The sequence below is a fragment of the Bufo gargarizans genome, chromosome 1, assembly GCF_014858855.1.
Source record: "Bufo gargarizans isolate SCDJY-AF-19 chromosome 1, ASM1485885v1, whole genome shotgun sequence".
Classification (NCBI taxonomy): Eukaryota; Metazoa; Chordata; class Amphibia; order Anura; family Bufonidae; genus Bufo; species Bufo gargarizans.
In genome coordinates, this window is record NC_058080.1 from 663,869,079 (window position 1) to 663,892,431 (window position 23,353).

Consider the following 23,353-nt stretch of genomic DNA (forward strand, 5'->3'; position numbering starts at 1 on the left):
GTCAGGAAGGAACGCTTACTTCCTGACAATCTGCTCCTCTCTAAAGAGGCCTTTAGGGCCTTATTACAAAGCCTTAGTCCAAATATCAGGAACGACTGTGCCATGATGTAACTGTTCCACCTATCATCCAACAAATGGGAAACTACATTTTGTACAAAAATGTACACAAGGGATATACTGCCAACAATATGTAAACTGAATGGGGGTAATGACAATTATTCATCACTTGTTAACTACTGAATGCATAGGGCTCTGTGAAAGGCCATTGATATGAACTTAATGTTGGCCAGACATCGACCCGTGTAGAAGGACCCAAGTAGCTGTGTTTTTAACATTAAAGCCAGTTTTAAGGGCAGGTTCCCTTAATCTCCCACTATTGTCAGTGTAGACCCAGAGACAGAGATCTGGATGGTGACTTTATTTGGCCTATATATGAGACCTATCTACAAAATTTTCACTGGGAGAACAAAGGACTAACCCGGGAATTTTTACCTACAAAATGTTGATGATTAAAGGGTTTTTTCCAGGACTTTTGTTCTGCTTGTCTATGCTTGGTGAGGGTCTGACTCCTAGCACACCTTGTTACTGCAAGTCACTACAACTCATACCAGGCACAGTCACCATCAAATGTGTGGCACTGTTCCTGGTAAACAATGAAGGCATTTCAGCACTACATTTCTCTCTGGGGGTTCAAGCCCACCCCCAGCTCTCTCCTCCTACCCAGCAGGCCCAGCCACCAGAGTAGCGAGACTCTGTCCACTCCACACAGGCTGAGACCCACTTCCTCTGTCCACATATAGTGTGCACGCAAGCTCCCTGTTTCTTAACGGGCCAGAGCATGTGTACCCTAATGTTCCCCATCCAATGGCTGGACACTCTGGGGTTCCGTAGGCACCTTCCACTTTGGGAGGGTGCCTGAGTAATAAGTTCTAGTACTGTAGTGTCCTGCAAAGGTGTGCCATCAGCTTGTTGTACCAACCTCTGCCTGACTTCTAGATTTCACCCTTCACTGCCTGACCTAACCACTGCTTGATCTCTATACTGACCCCAAGCTGCTTGTCCTGACCCACAGACTATCTTTGGATTGTACAAGCTCTGCCTGCCCTAACCTATGCCTGTCCCTGTCCCAGTCGTTTCACCTGATCCCCTCAGTGCTCTGCACTAGTGTCTCTTGACCGCTTTATGTCAGCGGTCACTTGAACAGAGACTACTCCTAGAGGTAGCAGCCTGGTGGTTCCCCTACAGCAGTGATGGCTAACCTTGGCACTCCAGCTGTGGTGAAACTACGACTCCCAGCATGCTCCATTTATTTCTATACAGTTCTGAGAGCAGCCAAGCAAGGGAGGCATCTTGGGAGTTGTAGTTTTACCACAGCTGGAATGCCAAGGTTAGCCATCACTGCCCTACAGTGAAGTCCAGATTCCTGTACAGAGGTTAATGGGTGGAGACCAGGGAGGCTACTTAGATATTGCCCTTACGATGAGCCCCAAGCCAAATCTGACAAGTAGATCCACATCCGCTTTGTAATATAACCAGATTAATTGGCTGTCCATGTTATGAAAGACATTATAGCTGCTCTTTTCACTGACTAATCGATGAAGATCGTAAATATGAGACCCCCTTTTTATTGAAGGGGTTGATTACTTTACCTTTTATTTTCACATATGTGATGTACATAGCTTTATGTGCCATTTGCTAATATAGTGTTATCAGCAGTTCAGCATGTTCTCTTCTTTGAGGAACCATTTTTGCCAGTATAGTGTTCTTCACAGTCTGCCCAGCACTCCAGTCCTAAACATGGCCGCAGGTGGAAGGGCATGTGACCTGACAGCCCCCTCAAATTGCGCATGCGCTAGTTTCTTATACATTATTTTCAATGGAGGCTGCTGAATGGATGTGTTGCGTCACATGCCCTTCCATCTGTGGACATGTTTAGGATAGGAATGCCACACAGTCCATGGAGAAGACTGTACAAGTGGACAAGTGGACATCACAGAAGTCAAGAGTCATCTGGTAATAACTATATAGAGTAGGGACAAATAAAGCTATCTCCATCACATTTTAAAGATGTTTCCATCCCCCCCCCCCAAAAAACAAAAACAAAAAAAAACACTAGTCAGCCTTACCACATGGTAGAAGCAAGGTCCTGAATTTCTTAATACATTTTTACCCCTCCACCATTTTCCCTTGTTTGCCCCATTCCACGTGTATATATTCTGGCTCTGGACTCTTTGGACATGTCCATCGCATCAGCTCCGTGATGCTCCTTTCCCTCCCCATATGCCTATTATAAGTCTGAGGTTCAGCATACACATCGGAGAACAAAGACTAGATCGTCATGATACACAACATCATCAATGACATGCCCACATGACAAGGCTGCAGACATCATGCGACCTACTCGGAGCGAAAAGAAAGGGAACATTTTGGATAGGCGAAGTGCATTAGTAAGTGTTAACTGGTGGGGATATGGGTTGATTATAAGGAAAAATACAGATTTTGGAATATCCTTTAAGACAGAATTCAATAACAATGTATCTGAAGACAACGCGTTTAAGTCAATATAGGTGTTCTTAATGAGTAAGGGAGCTGTTCACATGACTTTTTGTGAAAGCAGAATTAGGCATGGATTCTGTTCTTGGAGCAGGCACAGGACATAAATTACTGCTTCACATTGGGAATAATGGGAGGCAGATTCCCAGCGGCCACCCGGCAGCTTTTTGGCATGGAATCTGCTCCAAATTCTGCCTAAACAAAACACTGTATGAATGGCTCCTAAAAGGATTTAAATGTTTTTTTAACAGCCTAATTTATTGTTATCATATACTGAAATAGTAAGTGTGGTGGCCTGATGTGACACTTGTTCTGCCTACTGACAATTCTCTGCTGTCAACATTCCCAAAGTTAATCTGATTGCAAATAACGTAATCCTGCTTATCCGTATCAAGTCAACAGGCATATTCTGACCTACTTTACAGCAGCAGCCCTGGCCGAGAGAATTCTTCAATAAAATTGGATTACAAAACAGACTTGTAGGAGGAAATCCCCTATGTTTCTATGTCACCCAATTCTACTACCTGAACCTACCATTCTGCTAATGAATGAGAAAAAAAGCTTTCCAAATCAATGCTATTTTCAAATTCTATTTAAACTGTGCTTTGTGAAATGCTCAGATGCTGTCACTGATCCTGACATGCTTGTTGTAATAGCTTCATGCATTCCCAATGTAATAACAATTCTGGAACATTTATTCTTATGTCTGTATGTTGTGCCATTGCTTTATTATTTGTACTAGAAGTTGAGAATGAATTGCTAGCAGTCTGTAGTAAGGGTACAGAGGGGAGGTAACTAGGTTGGGGGGGGGGGGGGGGGTGTCCCTGTACAGACTGAAAATGGCAGCACTGATTGGATAAAGGGAATCTGTGCAGGTACACCCCCCCAACTGGTTACCTCCCCTCTGAAGGCTAATAGCAATTCACTCATAACTTCTAGTAGAAATAATAAAGGAATGGAGCAACATAGAATCATAAGACCATATGCTTCAGGACTGTTATTACATGGGGAATGCATGTAGAAATTAAAATAAGTATGTCAGGAGTGGTGAAAGGTCCTCTTTAAGTTTATCGACTTTAGACCTCATGCACACGACTGTATTCATTTTTGATTACTTTGTTCATTTGTTTTGGGGAGGGAGGGGGATGGAGATTCGGGCATTATGATTTTTTTTATATTGTGTAATTCACCATGCAGTTTTTAATAGTACAACCAGTTATGTTTAATTTTTTGTAAGATTGGAAAAGGGGGATTATTTCATTTTTGATTATCTATATATTTGCTTTATTTAGTTTGATTTATGCCCCCCTCCCCCAGGAGACTTGAACATGCGATTAGTGGATCAGTTATTCCATTAGCTGCAATACTATAGCACTGTAGTCTATGTTGCCTGTGATGTCTTCTTATTAAGCCCTGCCACAGGAAAGGCTTAATAGTAAGATAAAAATGGCAGCCCTGGAAGCCTCCACAAGGCTCCAGCCAGCCATGAAAACTGATCTGCACCCTGCACTTTTGCCATGGAGGTCAGAGCTTAATAAATATGTCATTTGGCCCAAACAGTATATTTTTTTTAAAGGGGGATCTGTCATAAGGATCAACAGTATCAAACCAGTATCAAACCACAATGCCTGGCAGGGTTGCGTAAGCTGAATAAACCCATACTTGTTTAATTCCGATCTGTTACTGTATTCCTTAGATATATCACTTTTTCATAATATGCAAATGAGGGCTTAAGTGCACAGAGGGCGGACCAGCCGTTGGCACATCTTAGATCCTCTTCCTTATGCCCTCCCCATTGCCTTACTTGACAGAGCCAGATCAAGATGATTAAGATGTCTGACCCCGTCAACAGACCCTAGCATCTGCTGGCATGCGTACGCGTGAATTCAACATTCACTGGCTTATGTGTGGGATTACAGGGCCAGGCTGGAAGACAGTGAGGATGCCTAACCCTGGGGAAAGTCAATTGTGAAACGGTGCCCTTAGCTAGGTCTACCCCTTGAAACACTTCATTAGAATATGCAATAAAGTGCAGATTTCTCTACAACGAGGACACCAATCTCAAAGGGATAGTTTAACTCAGCACGATCAGTCCTAACACATCGTATGGTTTAATAAACAGCTGTGGATACCCAACCAATGACCAAACACTTGTTTGTCGGGTGGTCACAAAATCATTTTCTGTCGGCACTACATCACCCCGTGTAAACAGGGATTTGCTACTGATAAATGAACATAGTATGTACAATTGTTTGTTTCCATATTCGTGATGACTTCCACACGTACACGGTACTTACTGAGCACCGATCAAAATGCTGTATCATCAAAACTTGCCCATATAAAAGGACCCTTAGGGTGCTTTCACACTTGCATTGTTGGATTCCGGCAGGCAGTTCCGTCGCCAAAAATGCCTGCAGGATCCGGCAATCTGTATGCAAACAGCATACCATTAGTAGACGGATCCGGATGTGGATCCGTCTCACAAATGTATTGCAATACTGGATCCGTCTCTCCGGTTGTCATCTGGAAAAAACAGATCCGATATTTATCTTTATCACATTTTTAAAGGTCTGCACATGCGCAGACCACAAAACCGGATCTGTTTTTCCAGAACACTTAGGGCCAGATTCGGCATTAATGCATTTCAATGTAAAATAATGCAGGCATGTGTTCCGGAATTTTGGACGGAGAAAAACCGTACAGTGACTGAACCGAAGACATGCTGATGCATACTGAACGGATTGCTCTCTATTCAAAATGCATTAGGATAAAACTGATCAGTTTTTTTCCGGTATTGAGCCCCTAGGATGGAACTCAATACCGGAAATCTTAACGCAAGTGTGAAAGTAGCCTATCTCCGGTCATCAACTAAATTTTATGTTACTTCTAATCCTCAGACTCTGTCGCTGTCTTATCTCAGAAATCACGTTCACCTATCACGTGATATACCGCACTGAACTAAGGTTTTGCTGAGCTCAGTATTCTTTCAGCTCCATTGCTGTCTCAGAGACTTAATACATGCCTTGAGAAGCTACAGCTACCGACCCAGTCAACGCTTGCCTGGACTATTCTGTACTCTTGTGATACATATAGGAGATTAGGAAGAAGACCAGGGAAAATTCTGTTCAGAGAGGAAACATTTTTGATAAATGGCTCAGAGTGTGGTTGCATAGTAGTGACAAAGGGATTGACTTAACATATAGAAAATCTTCAAACACAGCTATCCCCATCCCAAGATTTCAGTTCTAAATGATCTCCAATCAGATCCTGAAGAAGAGTTTATTATATTCCGTATTCACTACAGCCATCAAAAAACACATAACCCTGTTATACTGACCATCGAGACAATACAGGAATGGAGTGTGTACCTCCTATACGCTCCTCAGGGAAAGTGAATTTTTTTTTATTTTTTATAAAAGATAACAAAATATCAGTCGTTAAATAACTGCTCTGATCTTACTGTATATTGTAGCATTAATTATTCGCTCCATTCCTTTAGAGCAGTATGTTTACTGTAAAGTTAATTCATTAAACTAAAATTAAATACTTGAGACATTTTCTTTAGATGACATGGGGAAAAATGTTCTCATCCATGCTGTGGCTTCCATTCATGACTTGCCCCGATTGCTGTCAAATGTTACTGATCTGTCACTGATGGCTCCAAATGAAGCCGCCTAACCACATTGTGAACAGAACTTTTTCTAAAAGGTTTACACAAAAAAACACGCCAAAAATGAGATTTCACCATTGCATAAACTCATCTGTCCACTCAAGTAATTTAGACTTGGGAGTGGCAAAAAGGAATGAAAAGCTAATCACTTATGTTTTGTACAAATGATTTATATCTTGCTTCTCACTATACCTGCTGCCTGAAGCTGCATGTAAGTGTCAAAAAAGATGAGTGCACAGATATCCCATTATTTCCCCAGGTGTTCTATGCACTAACCTTTAGAAAAAGGATATTTCTAAATGTATTGACAGTCCGATTCTAGGGTGCGACTGCACACTCAGGTTTTCTGATGCAATTTTGGAAGCCAAAATCAGGAGTGGATCATAAGAGGAGAGAAAGTATAAACGGAATATACTACTATCTGTAAAGAATAAATCAAGGCAACTGGACTTACTGTAGATTTCTTGAAAACGTTTCACTCGTTCTTCCAATGAGCTTTCTCAATTCTGAGTGACTGTACAAAAATTCTGGGAATAAATATGTAACTGAATCAACATCTGCTAATTATACCCAGCATTGGGTCAAAGGTGTTGATTCCATTATCCTAATTGGAGTCAGTAGGTGATAAAGACTTCCCAGAAAAAGGTATCAAGACAGCATTGTATGTGGCAGACAATAGATGTCTAACCCCCCCGCCTCTATTCAAGCTTGGCTTCTCCATTTTTACGTAGATGGCCTCCTTCACGCCTCGTTTGTACCAATCGGCCTCCTTATCCAAAACACGTACTTGACTGTCTTCAAAGGTGTGACCTGTTCCTTTTAGAGGTAAGTACACGGCTGAATCTTGACCAGAGGTTTTGGCTCTTCTATGCTGAGCCAATATACTACTATATATACTACTCTTTTTTTTTTATTCATTCTTGCTTTTGGCTTCCAACACTGCATCAGGAATACTGACCTTGTACCCATATTCTCAAGCTGGGGTGCCACCTGCCAAAAGTAGGTTAATTTAGTACATGACCATATTGAATGCACAAAGGAGCCAACAAAAGTTTGATATTAAAAGCAAAGATACAAATTTTAGCTTTGCAGGTATACAATCCATTCGAAAAATTCTTCAGACCAGTCACTTTTATCACATGTTGCAGCCTTGTGCTAAAATAAAAAAACATATTTTTCTCCATCATTCTGCAAAGAATACCCCATAATGAGAAAATGAAAACAGAATGTTTGAAACTAAAATCTTGCACTGACATAAGTACTCAGACCCTTTTCTCAGAACTTAGTTGAAGCTTAGTTGAAGCCTCCAGTCTTCTTGGATACGTTGACACAAGTTTTGCACACCTGGACTTGGGGATTTTCTGACATTCTTTACAGATTCTCTCAATCTCGGTCACGTTGGATGGAGACCTTCGGTGGACAGCTATTTTCAGATCTCTCCAGAGATGTTTGAGTGGGTTTAATTCAGGGCTCTGGTTGGGCCACTCAAGGACATTCACAACGTTGTCCCACTCATGTGTTATCTTGGCTGTGAAATTAGGGTCATTGTCATGTTGGAAGGTGAACCTTTGGCCCAGTCTGAGGTCAAGAGCACTTTGGATCAGGTTTATCTCTGTACTGTGCTCCTAGACCTGACCAACTGCAGCAACCACAGATCATAGCACTGCCCCCGCAGCCTTGTACAGTAGGCACTAGGCATGATGGGTGCATCACTTCATCTGCCTCTCTTATTACCCTGATGTGCCCATCACTCTGGAACAGGGTAAATCTTGACTCAGCAGACCACATGACCTTCTTCCATTGCTCAAGAGTCCAATCTTTTTGCTTCCCCTTTTTCCTGGTTTTCCTCACCGATTAGTGGTTTTCTTACGGCTACACAGCTGTTCAGTCCCAATCTGTTGAGTTCCCTTCACATTGTGCGTGTGGAAATGCTCTTACTTTCACTATTAAACATAGCCCTGAGTTCTACTGTTGTTTTTCGTCAATTTGATTTCAAACGTTTAAGTGAACGCCGATCACAATCATTTTTTCCTCGAATACGATGGGTCTCCACTATCCTTCCTTTTTTAAAATAATGTGTTTGGACAGTTCTTAACCCAATTTTAGTAGTTTCTAAAATCTCCTTACATGTTTTCTCTGCTTGATGCATGCCAATGATTTGACCCTTCTCAAACAGACTAACATCTTTTCCACGACCACGAGATGTGTCTTTCGACCTGGTTGTTGTTTAAGAAATGAGAAGCAACTCATTGCACCAGTTGGGGTTAAATAACTTGTTGCTGAAAGATAAATCGCCCATGCAGTCATTATCCAATAGGAGGCTCATAACTATTTGCTTAGTTAAATCCAGGTGGCGACTTTTTTGGGGGGACAGGCAGCGTATTACTTTAATTAATTTGCAACTATTTCTAAAATTCAGTTTTCACTTTTTCATTAAGGAGTTTTGAGTGCAGAATGGTGGGGGAAAACTTTTTTATTTTTTATTTTAGCACAAGTTCGTAACAGTCTGAAGACTTTGAGAACATATTACATAATATACACTAGGTAGGTGACACAATTCTTCAACTAATGGTTCTGGGTGCTCAGCATTCTCTTCCTGGCCACCATTTCCCTCTCACAGTGCACATTTCTGCTATGAGTCATGTGCATGCACCACCTCCTGGCCTCTCAAAGAGCTGGTGCACACTAAGTTCTCCGGACCCAATGGTCATATGTCCCAGGCCTTATAAGGGTCCATAATATTCTGGGACTGAGAACTAAGGTCCATTTTATTCCAGTCAGCTTCAGTGTGCATTTGTTCCTACTGTTTACGGCTATGATTCACTTGTTTCCTTGACCTTAATGTCTGTCTGCTGCTGGCCCTGACCTCTGCCTGATCTCTGATAATTACTGAATTCCACCTGTTTAATATTAAAAAAAGGAATATCTGGCCACTTCATGCCTACTTCGGAATTCAACAAAACAATTAAATGTATTATTATGTGTTGGATACAAGGGGTTGTCCGGGAATAATTCATTTTTAGGTCATCAAAAATTATCAATTGTTTAAATTGTGTTTTTCAAACTTTTTGGGTGATCTCAAAAAAATCTTTATATCATGCAGTTTCACACTAGTCACTAGGCCTAATATTATGTGAAGACTTCCAGACTCTGAGATATGCTTTACAGCAGCCACCTAGGCCATAGACACAATGGACAGGGGGACCTCAGTGACTTCTATGGGAGGGTTTTCTAGGCCGCTCTGTGACCTGTGCAGAGGTCATTGTACAAGGAAGAAGGGAGTAGATAAGATGTGACCATCGCGTATTACAGTGGGCAGCAAACTCTCGCAGTCCGAAACTACAATTCCCAGCATGCTCCATTCACTTCTACAGGAGTTTCGATAACAGCCAAGCAAATGTGTATGCTGAGAGTTGTAGTTTCACAACAGCTGGAGTGTAGAAGGTTGCTGATTTCTGACCTATTATTATCCTGTATCATCTATATTTAGGTGATATCTGTCAGTGTAATTCCACCTGTGATGATAATGAGATGACTGTTAAAAAGTGATCTGTATAGACCAGGAAGTGGCACCAGTTATTAGGCTGGTTACTTTCACACATCCTTCTGCATTTAAATAATTTTTGTGGAATTTTTAATTTTGCGTGTGTGTGTGTGTGTGTTACAAACGCCTGCTCCAGATGTAAGCTAAAGGTCTATGGAAAATATGAAACACAGGACACACAAGCTTTTTTTTTTCTACTGGCATATTTGTTAAGTAGGTAGCATTTTTTGTCTTTCTGCCTTCTTTTCAAAAAGGCAGCATGCTATTGCTTGACCTTTTTTTTCTGGTGTTTTTACAATCTCTTTTGCTATAAGGAAAAAAACTAAAAAAAAAAGTTCACAGAACCATTTAGAAAAAAAAGCTACTAAAAAACTGCAGCAAAAAAATGCAGGTGCCCTAAAAAATGCATTAGCATTTTCTGGCCTTTTTTTAGTGGCAGAGCAAAATTCATGTGTAAGCACCTTTCCATGTGAAGTGACCTTTTGGCCATTATTATTTGAAAAACAATAGTGCAAACAATCATTTGCAATCTCTATCTCTCAAAAATGTGTTTGGTAGGCTATCGTGAAAACTGCAGGAAGTTATTTTTTTAAATTACAGAAAAAAATCAACAGAATATAGACAGACATGGAAAATTTAAAATAACTGATAAAAAAATATATAAATAAATACTTGATTTAAACAAGAGTTTTCTGATGACAAGAGTAGTAGAGAACCACCCAATCCCTCTGATTCACAACCCATTCCAATATTTGCCCACAGCCTTAGGCCTCTTTCACACAACCGTTTTTTTTTCCCGTTTACAGGCCGTTTTTTGCATTCCATATATGGTCCGTATATGGAACCATTCATTTCAATGGTTCCGCAAAAAAACGGAATGTACTCCGTATGCATTCCGTTTTTGTATTTCCGTTCCGTTAAAAGATAGACCTATGTCATTAAAACATGTCCTATTAATGCCCGCAAATCACGTCCCGTAGCTCTATTCAAGTCAATGGGTCCGCAAAAAAACTGAACACATACGGAAATGCATTCGTATGTCTTCTGTATCCGTTCCGTTTTTGCGGAACCATCTATTGAAAATGTTATCCCCAGCCCAATTTTTTTAATGTAATTACTGTATTTGCCATACGGAAAAACAGAACAGAAAAGGAAACACAACAGAAACAAAAAAAGGATAAAACGGATCTGTGAAAAACGGACTGCAAAACACTGAAAAGGCCATTCGGTCGTGTGAAAGAGGCTTTACCAAAATGTTGCATTTTTTTCTGTCTAAAATAATGGATTTCTCAAATGGATCCCAAATGTGCATAACTGATCCACAGGATCCATTATTATAATTTTTTTTCAATCGGGATCTATTTTTCCTTTATGACGAATCAGAAGAATGTAAAAATAACGGTGATGTGAACTTGCTCTAAGCCGTACATAGTGGACCAAGACCGATTTTCTAGGAAGCAGGTATACGTAAACTGCAGCGTGTGATCAGCTGAATCATGGCTAAACCTTAGGCCTCTTTCACACTGGCGAGATTTACGATCGGGTGCAATGCGTGATGTGAACGCATTGCACCCGCACTGAATCCGGACCCATTCATTTCTATGGGGCTGTGCACATGAGCGGTGATTTTCACGTATCACTTGTGCGTTGCGTGAAAATAGCAGAATGCTCTATATTCTGCGTTTTTCACGCAACGCAGGCACCATGAAGTGAATGGGGCCGCGTGAAAATCACAAGCATCCGCAAGCAAGTGCGGATGCGGTGCGATTTTCAAGCATGGTTGCTAGGTGACGATCGGGCTGGGGACCCGATCTGTATTATTTTCCCTTATAACATGGTTATAAGGGAAAATAATAGCATTCTGAATACAGAATGCAAAGTAAAATAGTGATGGAGGGGTTAAAAATAAAAAAACTTGATCGCGTAGTTGCGGATCTCTGTCTTCTTCTGTAATGTTGAGCAGCCGGCTAAGGACCTGTGGTGACGTCACATCACATGGTCCAATCACATGGTCCCTCACCATAGTGATGAACCATGTGATTGGACCATGTGATGAGCACAGTGACATCACCACAGGTCTTTTGCCAGGTCCCGAAGATAGAACAGATACCGGCAGCTATGGAGCGGGTAAGTAAAAAAAAAAAAATTTAACCCCTCCATCCCTAATTTACTTTGCATTCTGTATTAAGAATGCTATTATTTTCCCTTATAACCATGTTATAAGGGAAAATAATAAAATCTACACAACACCGAACCCAAACCTGAACTTCAGTGATGAAGTCCGGGTTTGGGTCTGGGTACCAAACATGGCGATTTTTCTCACGCGCGTGCAAACGCAATAAAATGCTTTGCGCTCGCACGGAAAAATCACGCATTTTAACGCAACGCACCCGCATCTTATCGGACCCTCACACGCCATGCTCGTGTGAAAGAGGCCTAAGGCATACACCTTAGATTTTTCCCTGCCACTCATCAGAGCAGGGCACCCTGTGAACGGCACTGGCAGCATGGCGATTCTGTCGGTGCCTGAAATAACCAGTAGCAAAGCTCTGTACCAGAAGGAGCTTTAAAACATGAACATAAAGGTGGGGTTTTTATCAAGGGGAGAAAATCAGAACTGGATCGCACATCCACAATGCTATGCTTAGAGCTAAATAAACTCGCTTTGTGGATGTGCAATCCAGTTCTGTTTTTCTCCCATTGATATATAAAGGAGGGTTTTTGTCATATGTTTAACATACACAAAAAAAAATTATACGTTAATGGATGCCTGAGACAGATGCCATACTGTGGCATTCGTCACCATAGAGTTGCATTGTAAAAAAAAAGGTTTACTTTTTTTGCAGGGCTCTGCAGGATGGGAAAGTACACTCACCTAAAGAATTATTAGGAACACCTGTTCTATTTCTCATTAATGCAATTATCTAGTCAACCAATCACATGGCAGTTGCTTCAATGCATGTAGGGTTGTGGTCCTGGTCAAAACAATCTCCTGAACTCCAAACTGAATGTCAGAATGGGAAAGAAAGGTGATTTAAGCAATTTTGAGCGTGGCATGGTTGTTGGTGCCAGACGGGCCGGTCTGAGTATTTCACAATCTGCTCAGTTACTGGGATTTTCACGCACAACCATTTCTAGGGTTTACAAAGAATGGTGTGAAAAGGGAAAAACATCCAGTATGCGGCAGTCCTGTGGGCGAAAATGCCTTGTTGATGCTAGAGGTCAGAGGAGAATGGGCCGACTGATTCAAGCTGATAGAAGAGCAACGTTGACTGAAATAACCACTCATTACAACCGAGGTATGCAGCAAAGCATTTGTGAAGCCACAACACGCACAACCTTTAGGCGGATGGGCTACAACAGCAGAAGACCCCACCGGGTACCACTCATCTCCACTACAAATAGGAAAAAGAGGCTACAATTTGCACAAGCTCACCAAAATTGGACTGTTGAAGACTGGAAAAATGGTTTCTTGAACATGACAATGAGTTCACTGTACTAAAATGGCCCCCACAGTCACCAGATCTCAACCCAATAGAGCATCTTTGGGATGTGGTGGAACGGGAGCTTCGTGCCCTGGATGTGCATCCCTCAAATCTCCATCAACTGCAAGATGCTATCCTATCAATATGGGCCAACATTTCGAAAGAATGCTATCAGCACCTTGTTGAATCAATGCCACATAGAATTAAGGCAATTCTGAAGGCAAAAGGGGGTCCAATATACGATCTCAGGGAAAACTCAGATCCGGTGGTATTTTCTAACCCACAAGCGGGGAGGAGTATGCGAACGACCGTACAGATTGGAAAAAAAAGACGAATATTCTAAATAACGAATATATTCCCTATATTGCAATATATTTGTTTTTTAGAATATTCTTAATTTTATTTTCTATATGAAAACATGATTCCTTCCTGCTTAAGTTGCTTGTGGGCCAATGACTCATTGACCCACAAGAAAGAAGCAGGGAGGAATCATGTTTTCAGATGTTAAAAAATTACGAATATTCAATATAGCGAATATACACTCACCTCAAGAATTATTAGGAACACCTGTTCTATTTCTCATTAATGTGATTATCTAGTCAACCAATCACATGGCAGTTGCTTCAACGCATGTAGGGTTGTGGTCCTGGTCAAGACAATCTCCTGAACTCCAAACTGAATGTCAGAATGGGAAAGAAAGGTGGGCTACAACAGCAGAAGACCCCACTGGGTACCACTCATCTCCACTACAAATAGGAAAAAGGCTACAATTTGCACGGGCTCACCAAAATTGGACTGTTGAAGACTGGAAAAATGTTGCCTGGTCTGATGAGTCTCGATTTCTGTTGAGACATTCAAATGGTAGAGTCCGAATTTGGCGTAAACAGAATGAGAACATGTATCCATCATGCCTTGTTACCACTGTGCAGGCTGGTGGTGGTGGTGTAATGGTGTAGGGGATGTTTTCTGGGCACACTTTAGGCCCCTTAGTGCCAATTGGCCATTGTTTAAATGCCACGGGCTACCTAAGCAGTTCTGAAGGCAAAAGGGGGTCTAACACCGTATTAGTATGGTGTTCCTAAAAATTCTTTAGGTGAGTGTATAGTGTACCACGTTTTTCCATCCTGCAAAGTCCAGCCAAAAAACGTATACTTTTTTTTTTTTTACAATGGAACTCTATGGTGACGGATGTCACTGTATGGCATCTGCCTGAGGCATACGTTAACCTATACATTTTTTGTATACATTTAAATGTATGCCAAGAATTATTTTCTGATGTCTAACACAGTATTATACTTTTTATTTTTTTACAGTATTAACAATAGTCATGCTACCAATCTGAACAGGGCATAAAAGTGAAGATAACAATAAACTATGACCAACCAGCAGAGGCATAGCTATAGAGGTGCAGATGTAGCAGTCACTACCAGACCCAGGAGTCTGAGGGGACCCAAATACCCTTGTGCCACATAAAAAGACATCGGTATTATAGAAAGTGTATGTTGGTCAACTCCATTTCAAATTTGCCTCAGGGAGCACGAAGGCAATATGTTTCCCTGCCCTTGGCCACAGAGCTCTGAGGGAAGGGAGCCTTTAGTTATGCCCCTGCCAACCAGGCATTTCCCATCCAACAGCCACTCCAGGGGCAAAGTGGCATTACATGACAACTCCTCAGAGGAATCGCCATCTATGCAATACAAGATGGCTCAAGTTCACCAGAATGAGAGCCCAAGTGGGAAACCACCCCTCTATAACATACATATGCTGTAACAGAGCATAAGGATAGGGTTTGTCTTCATGAGACAACCACTTTAGGAGGAAACTTGCCTTCTATGAAACATGAATAATTTCGTCTTTTAACAACATATCTCCACCTTATTCATCCCACCATTTCCACAAACCACATCTCCATGTCTGTAGCTATTAGCGTCATCAGTATCTGTTTGGGCATTCATTCTACAACTGGGCAGGAACCCAAGAACACTAAAGTCCATGACTGAGAATGCCACAAATCACATTCTCTGTATTCACAATAAACACCAACAGGTCATTTTTTAATTGAACCTCTTAGAAGGAAGACCTTTGCCAACCATGAAGAAATATATTATCACCTCCGCCAAATATGAACTGTTTGGGTTCCTTGAGGGCTTAAGAAACACTTGAAGAGCTAAGAAACACTTCTATCAATCCATATTCCCATACTGCAAGCCCGGAGGTCACTTTTTTTCCATTGCTTAGTAAGATAAGTTAAAATAAGTTACCGTTGAAATTAAAATAATATTCTCAAAATTATGCTAACGTATTAATTAAATTAACCAGGCATTTTTTCAGGAACACCTGTTTTTCCCTCAGTCACAAACACGGCGACTTTTTTTTTTGACGTGGGGGAAATGATGAATTCCTATTGTATGTTTTCTGGCCAGTGTTGAGAGGCATCAGGCATTGGACATGATGCACTGGATGCCAAAAACAATCCTACAGAAAACCATGGGATCAGTTCTGCTATGAGTTTCCCTCCAGCGTTTCTGTTCTACACCAGAGGGAAACTACACCTGGTGGATGGATATATGGAGATCTAGCCATAGGCGGCACGCTCATGGCTGTTTTCATATATTGGTCTGCACACAATGGATCCACAAGACATGGATATCTTCTGTGTACATTATGCATTTTTTCCCACTGCATCAATAGAAAGGACTATGCGTGTCCACAATATGGACCAGAATAGGACATTTCTATAATTTGCAGCAAAAAATACGGATGTGTGCATAGCCCTATAGAAAATAATGGGTCAATGTGCTATCCGCAAAAAACACAGATAGCACACGGATGAAAAATACGGTCATATTTAGTGCCTTACTGAACTATCAATAAAAATAAATTTACAGGAACCATGATATATAGTAATTTGTTCCCTCATACTTTTAATCATAGTAGACAAAACAGTAAAATAATAATTTACTCAGTAAAGGAATATTCAGGCCAAAACTCATAATCTCAGTTCTCCCATGCTATATTACCTGGAAAAGTGGCTCTGGTATTGGACTGTCAGGGTGGCCATTAATCACCATCCACACTGGGCTTGTCAAGGACTACAGCCCTCATTCTCTGCAATACCACATGAATACTACAGAATTCTCCATAAAAACAGCACAACTGCATCATACAGTACATAACATTAGAGATAATAAGACGTAAGATGTGCAAGTAATAGAACCAATATTTCCTCCCACCAGGAACACGGTCTATATATAAGCAGTTGGCCTAGAGCAGTGATGGTGAACCTTTTAGAGGCCGAGTGCCAAACTTCAACCAAAAACCCACTTATTTATCGCGAAGCGCCAACACGGCAATTTACCCTGAATACAACAGTCCAATATAGTACATCATTTATGTACTTTATCATTTGGCTATAATAACCTGCCTACGTTTAGTGCGCTGCTTGTGCTGTACATGGTGCGACCTGCGCTGTTGAATGGCGGGTAAAGTCTAAGGCATATTGGTTTCCAGAGTGCGGGTGCCCACAGACAGGGCTCTGAGTGCCGCCTCTGGCACCAGTGCCATAGGTTCGCCACCACTGGCCTAGAGGAACACTTCTATATATGATGCAAGGGTAGTAAGCTGTGGACAAGTAGGAACTAGAGATGAGCAAACTGTTCATATAAATCAAATTTGTTAATAAATCAGTCTGCTTGAGCAGCGAGGGGCAGGACCCACTTCACAAGAGTCTCCTCTCACCCCATTGATTGACAAGGCCAAACATCTCGCCTGGCGCTGTCAATCTGGCATCTGTGCAGTTGCTCCGATTAGGACAGATAAGAACACTTTAATATACAATTATAAAATACTAGAGTAAAAAGTAGCAGCCAGCTAGGAGCACCATTATATACAATGCAAATACAATAAGTTCAGGGCATATAGTAACACCGTGGCTATATACTGTACATACAAAGCTGGAGTAATACATTGGGTCCATATACTGTACAATGCCAGGAGCAATACACAGTGGACATATATTTCTACATATTATATCAGGGTAATACATTCTGGGCGTATAGTAGCACTTCTACATATAATACCAGGGTAATAAATTCTGGGCATATAGTCACATTTCTACGTATAATACCAGGGTAATAAATTCTGGGCGTATAGTAACACTTCTACATATAATACCAGGGTAATAAATTCTGGGCATATAGTAACACTTCTACATATATTACCAGGGTAATAAATTCTGGGCATATAGTCACATTTCTACGTATAATACCAGGGTAATAAATTCTGGGCATATAGTAACACTTCTACATATAATACCAGGGTAATAAGCTGAAGACACGTAGTCACATTTCTACATATAATACCAGGGTAATAAATTCTGGGCATATAGTAACATTTCTACATATAATACCAGGATAATAAGCTGAAGACATATAGTAACACTTTTACATATAATGCCAGGAGCAATACACAGCAGATATATAGCAACATTTCTACGTATAATACCAGTGTAATAAGCTAAAGAAATACAGTAAGGGCTGTTTCACACAAGCGAGTCCATTGCGGGAATCGCACTCCGTGTGTGAGTGTGATCCGCCGCTCTGGACTTGCAGGAGCGCACGGCATTATCATGATTTATAATGCTACGTGTCTCTGCTTGACCTTATTTCTACAGAATCATACTGACCGCTTTATGTCACTATGATTCTGTGGAAAAAAGGCCATGCAGAGACACATAGCATTATAAATCATGATAATGCCGTGCGCTCCTGCAAGTCCAGAGCGGCGGATCACACTCACACACGGAGTGCGATTCCCGCAATGGACTCGCTCGTGTGAAACAGCCCTAACACTTTTACATATAATACCAGGGTAATAAGCTGTGGACATATAGTAACACCTCTACATATAATACCAGGGTAATAAGATGTGTACATATAGTAACCCCTTTACATAAAATACCAGGGTAATAAGATGTGGACATATAGTAACACCTCTACATATAATACCAGGGTAATAAGATGTGGACATATAGTAACCCCTCTACATAAAATACCAGGTTAATAAGATGTGTACATATAGTAACATCTCTGCATAAAATACCAGGGTAATAAGATGTGTACATATAGTAAAACCTCTACATACAATACCAGGGTAATAGGATGTGGACATATAGTAACACCTCTACATATAATACCAGGGTAATAAGATGTAGACACATAGTAACACCTCTACATAAAATACCAGGGTAATAGGATGTGGACATATAGTAACACCTCTACATATAATACCAGGGTAATAAGATGTAGACACATAGTAACACCTCTACATAAAATACCAGGGTAATAAGATGTGTACATATAGTAACACCTCTACATATAATACCAGGGTAATAAGATGTAGACATATAGTAACCCCTCTACATAAAATACCAGGGTAATAAGATGTGTACATATAGTAACACCTCTACATATAATACCAGGGTGTTATATATATCGATATATATAGATATACATCTATATATCTTTGGTGATTCCCCAATAAACTTGCTTACAAGACTATCCTGGAAGTGCTTCCAATTAATCGACTTTACCCCTCTATTGGATCAAAAAAGATCGCTATACAGCGATCATGAATCGAACGAAGGAAGGACACGTGAGACGCCATACAAGTGATGTCACATCCACGTGGGACGCCGAAACATCGGAGCGGCCATTACGGAGCGCGGTAAGGACGCACTAACAGCCGGGACACTAGCACCTTACTAAGAAGGTAAATCACAGTCAGGGTGCAGCCCTTCTCACAGTGTGGGACGCCACACTAGGTGCATCACCCTACTGGTACATCACCACCCTTCTCTATATATTATTTCCATTAAGGGCTCGTTCACACGAACGTTTTTTGCGTTCCGTATACGGGCTGTTTATTGCGTTCCGTATACGGTCCGTATACAGAACCATTAATTTTAATGGGTCCACAAAAAACGGAATGTACTCCGTGAGCATTCCGTTTCCGTATGTCCGCATTTCTGTTCCGCTACATTTTGAGTCTTGTCCTATTATTGTCCGCAAATCACGTTCCATGGCTCCATTCAAGTCAATGGGTCTGCAAAAAAAACGGAACACATACGGAAATGCATCCGTATGTCTTCCATATCCGTTCAGTTTTTTCTGAACCATCTATTGAAAATGTTATGCCCAGCCCAATTTTTTCTATGTAATTACTGTATACTGTATATGCCATACGGAAAAACAGAACGGAGAAACGGAACCGAAACGGAAACACAGCTGAAAAACGGATCCGTAAAAAATGGCCCGCAAAACACTGAAAAAGCCATACGGTTGTGTGAAAGAGGCCTTGTGACCGGCCAGTAATCCCTAACAGGGAAACACTACAAGTAAGGCTTAGTTCACACAAACGTGTGTGATCTGTGGCCGTATTGCGGCCCGAAAAAATTGCGGGCCACAATACACGGCCACAGTTCCGTGTGCATTCCGCATCACGGATCCAGACCCATTCACTTCAATGGGTCTGCAAATCCGGAATCGCGGAACGGCCGCACGGGACGGGACCCCTCAGAAGCACTACGGAGTGCTTCCGTGGGGTTACCGTACCTCCGTTCCGCAAAAAGATAGAACATGTCCTATCTTTTAGTGGAACGAGCGGATCGCGGACCCATTAAAGTGAATGAGTCCGCGATCCGATGCGGCTAACCTACGGCCGGCGATCGTGCATTGCGGCCCGCTATTTGTGGCCCGCTATTGGCGGGCCGCAGCACGAGCACGGGTCACACACGTTCGTGTGAACTCGGCCTAACAGATTTACCTCGCTACATTTTTTCTTACTTTTTCTTACTGTTACTACAAACATGGGATACCTACGCACCAGAGTGACAGAAAATAATTGAAGGTGTAATCAGCGCTGAATGACTATACCTGTACCCCCACTTTTGCATTTAATATTTTTATTTTTCATCCTATTGTTTACTTCTCCAACTTTTATGCCTTTTTAGGTGATCACTATTACTGATTACTAAATTTTTAAGCGAATCCTACGAATTTACGAATGCGATCCACCCTCCCATTATATTATATATCCCTTATTAGTGATATTGATATTTAATAAATACATATTTTTTACCCACCAATCTGTCTACATTGCTCTTTGTAGTGTACTACCAGGTGAAGAGTGCCGGTTTTCCACATACATTTTATTACATCTATATATAAGTAAGGCCCCTTGCAGACGAGAGTGCCGGATTCAGTCCGGATGCGTTGTGGGTGGGTTCAGGGAAACCTGCGCGAATTTGTACGCAATTTGTCTGCAATTGCATTTTTTGGGCGCAAGTGCAAAGCGTTTTAATGCGTTTTGCACGCGCGTGATAAAAAATGGAATGTTGGTACCCAGACCCGAACCCAGACTTCTTCACTGAAGTTCGGGCTTGGGTTCTGTAGATTTTATTTATTTCCATTATAACTACGTGGTGAGCGCGATTACGTCAGCGCAGGTCCTCTTGCAGGTCCTGCAAGAAGAAGAAAGAAGACGTGAACGGCTGCGCGGTCAAGTGGATGAGTGGAGTATTGTTTTAATTATTTTTTTAACCCTCAATGGACAATTTACTTAGCATTCTGTATTAAGGAATGCTATTATTTTCCATTCTAACCATCTTATAATGGAAAATAATAAAGTAAATGGACATTAATGGGGTCCCGGGGCTCAGCCCTATTTATTAACATCATCTCCGTAGCGACCATCCGTGAAAATCGCATTGCATCCGCACTTGTCTCCATATATCATGCCAGCCTGAATAGTGAGCTGTGGGCACCCAGTAACATTTCCATATGTGAAACTGGTGTAATGAGCTGTGGGTATATAATAAGTCTATACATGATGGCAGGGAATGGACACAGAACATAACACATGTGCACACATAGAAGCACACATATATGATGCTTTTGAACTGTAGACATATAGTAATGCTCTGATATATGATGTCAGGACAATAAACTGCGGACATATAGTAACACTTGTATATATAATGCCAGGACAGTAAATAGTGACCATATAGTAACACTTCTACATATAATGCCAGGACAGTAAACAGTGGCCATATAGTAACACTTGTATATATAATGCCAGGGCAGTAAACAGTGCCCATATAGTAACACTTCTACATATAATGCCAGGACAGTAAACAGTGCCCATATAGTAACACTTCTACATATAATGCCAGGACAGTAAACAGTGCCCATATCGTAACACTTCTACATATAATGCCAGGACAGTAAACAGTGCCCATATAGTAACACTTCTACATATAATGCCAGGACAGTAAACAGTGCCCATATAGTAACACTTCTACATATAATGCCAGGGCAGTAAATAGTGCCCATATAGTAACACTTCTACATATAATGCCAGGACAGTAAACAGTGGCCATATAGTAACACTTGTATATATAATGCCAGGACAGTAAATAGTGGCCATATAGTAACACTTGCATATATAATGCCAGGGCAGTAAATAGTGACCATATAGTAACACTTGTATATATAATGCCAGGACTGTAAACAGTGCCCATATCGTAACACTTCTACATATAATGCCAGGACAGTATATAGTGCCCATATATTAACACTTCTACATATAATGCCAGGACAGTAATAGTGGCCATATAGTAACACTTCTACATATAATGCCAGACAGTAAATAGTGCCCATATAGTAACACTTCTACATATAATGCCAGGACAGTAAATAGTGCCCATATAGTAACACTTCTACATATAATGCCAGGACAGTAAATAGTGCCCATATAGTAACACTTCTACATATAATGCCAGGACAGTAAATAGTGGCCATATAGTAACACTTCTACATATAATGCCAGGGCAGTAAATAGTGGCCATATAGTAACACTTGTATATATAATGCCAGGGCAGTAAACAGTGCCCATATAGTAACACTTCTATATATAATGCCAGGGCAGTAAATAGTGGCCATATAGTAACACTTGTATATATAATGCCAGGGCAGTAAACAGTGCCCATATAGTAACACTTCTACATATAATGCCAGGGCAGTAAATAGTGGACATATAGTAACATTTCTACATATAATGCCAGGGCAGTAAATAGTGGCCATATAGTAACACTTGTATATATAATGCCAGGGCAGTAAATAGTGGCCATATAGTAACACTTCTAGGTATAGCACTTGTATAATGTCAGACTGAATAATGAGGTATGGGCACATATGAACACTGCTATATATGATGCCAGTGCAGTGGGCACATGGTTACACTTGTATATAGGATCCGGTTGCAGCACTTCTCTATTAGATGCGGGCAGTCTTTCTATAGTAATACACACATAACCATTCACCCAAAATCTACATGTCTCAAGAAAATACAGATAGAAATGTGAAGCATCTCAGCTGTGCCCATGTCCTGGCATCTATACCAGGCTCCAAAAACATGAAAAGTCTTAGTTCCATCCTACAAAGGAAATGTATCTGCCTGCAACATTTCTAAAATGGAGGTCTGCTAGAGCCGGCAATATGTCCACAATATTGTAAAATCCTAGTGTGACAAAGGCTGTAAAGAGCCCTGCGGCTTCCCAGTCACAGACGTGACCCCCAGTACATGAATGACGCCTACATATACATACATGACCCATGCACGATGCATACACAGTTACATGATGCAGACACATGTCATCATATCACACACATGATGGATATGATGCCTCGGTGCCCACATCCAGGCACTATACCAATCCCCTGGAGCACACGGTCATGGCACACAGATGCCCGCAGTCAGCGACTGGATTCGCCCTCCTTACCTTATTCCCACCTAGTATGTAATAACAGGCAGTGAGCGGTGTGTGCCCGGGGAGAGGCGGGGATTAGGAGGATGATGAGGGTGATTATCCAGGACTGCCAGCTGCATCACTCACCTCCACAAGGACTCTCCTCCTGGGATGATTGGCAGCGCACTGAGCTCCTGTGACGTTACCACGCACTGCCCCCCACACGTAATGTGCACGGCCGCATACTACAGGCTTCTGTAACGCGTCCCCTGCCTCCTGCACTGACAGGGCAATGG

At 41.4% G+C, this 23,353-nt stretch overlaps 1 protein-coding gene across 3 annotated transcripts in view; it reads right to left on the minus strand.

Annotated features, from left to right (window-relative positions):
* FAM169A (family with sequence similarity 169 member A) overlaps positions 1-23,325 on the minus strand; it is a 95,655-nt gene extending 72,330 nt beyond the window's left edge. The window contains exon 1 of one of the 3 annotated variants that reach the window (XM_044291849.1): positions 23,205-23,325. The gene's annotated coding sequence lies outside the window, so the exon portion shown is untranslated. Of the gene's footprint in view, positions 1-23,090 lie in introns of all 3 variants that reach the window. The other 2 variants (XM_044291833.1, XM_044291842.1) reach the window with 2 other exon arrangements.
* Positions 23,326-23,353: the final 28 nt, after the last annotated feature.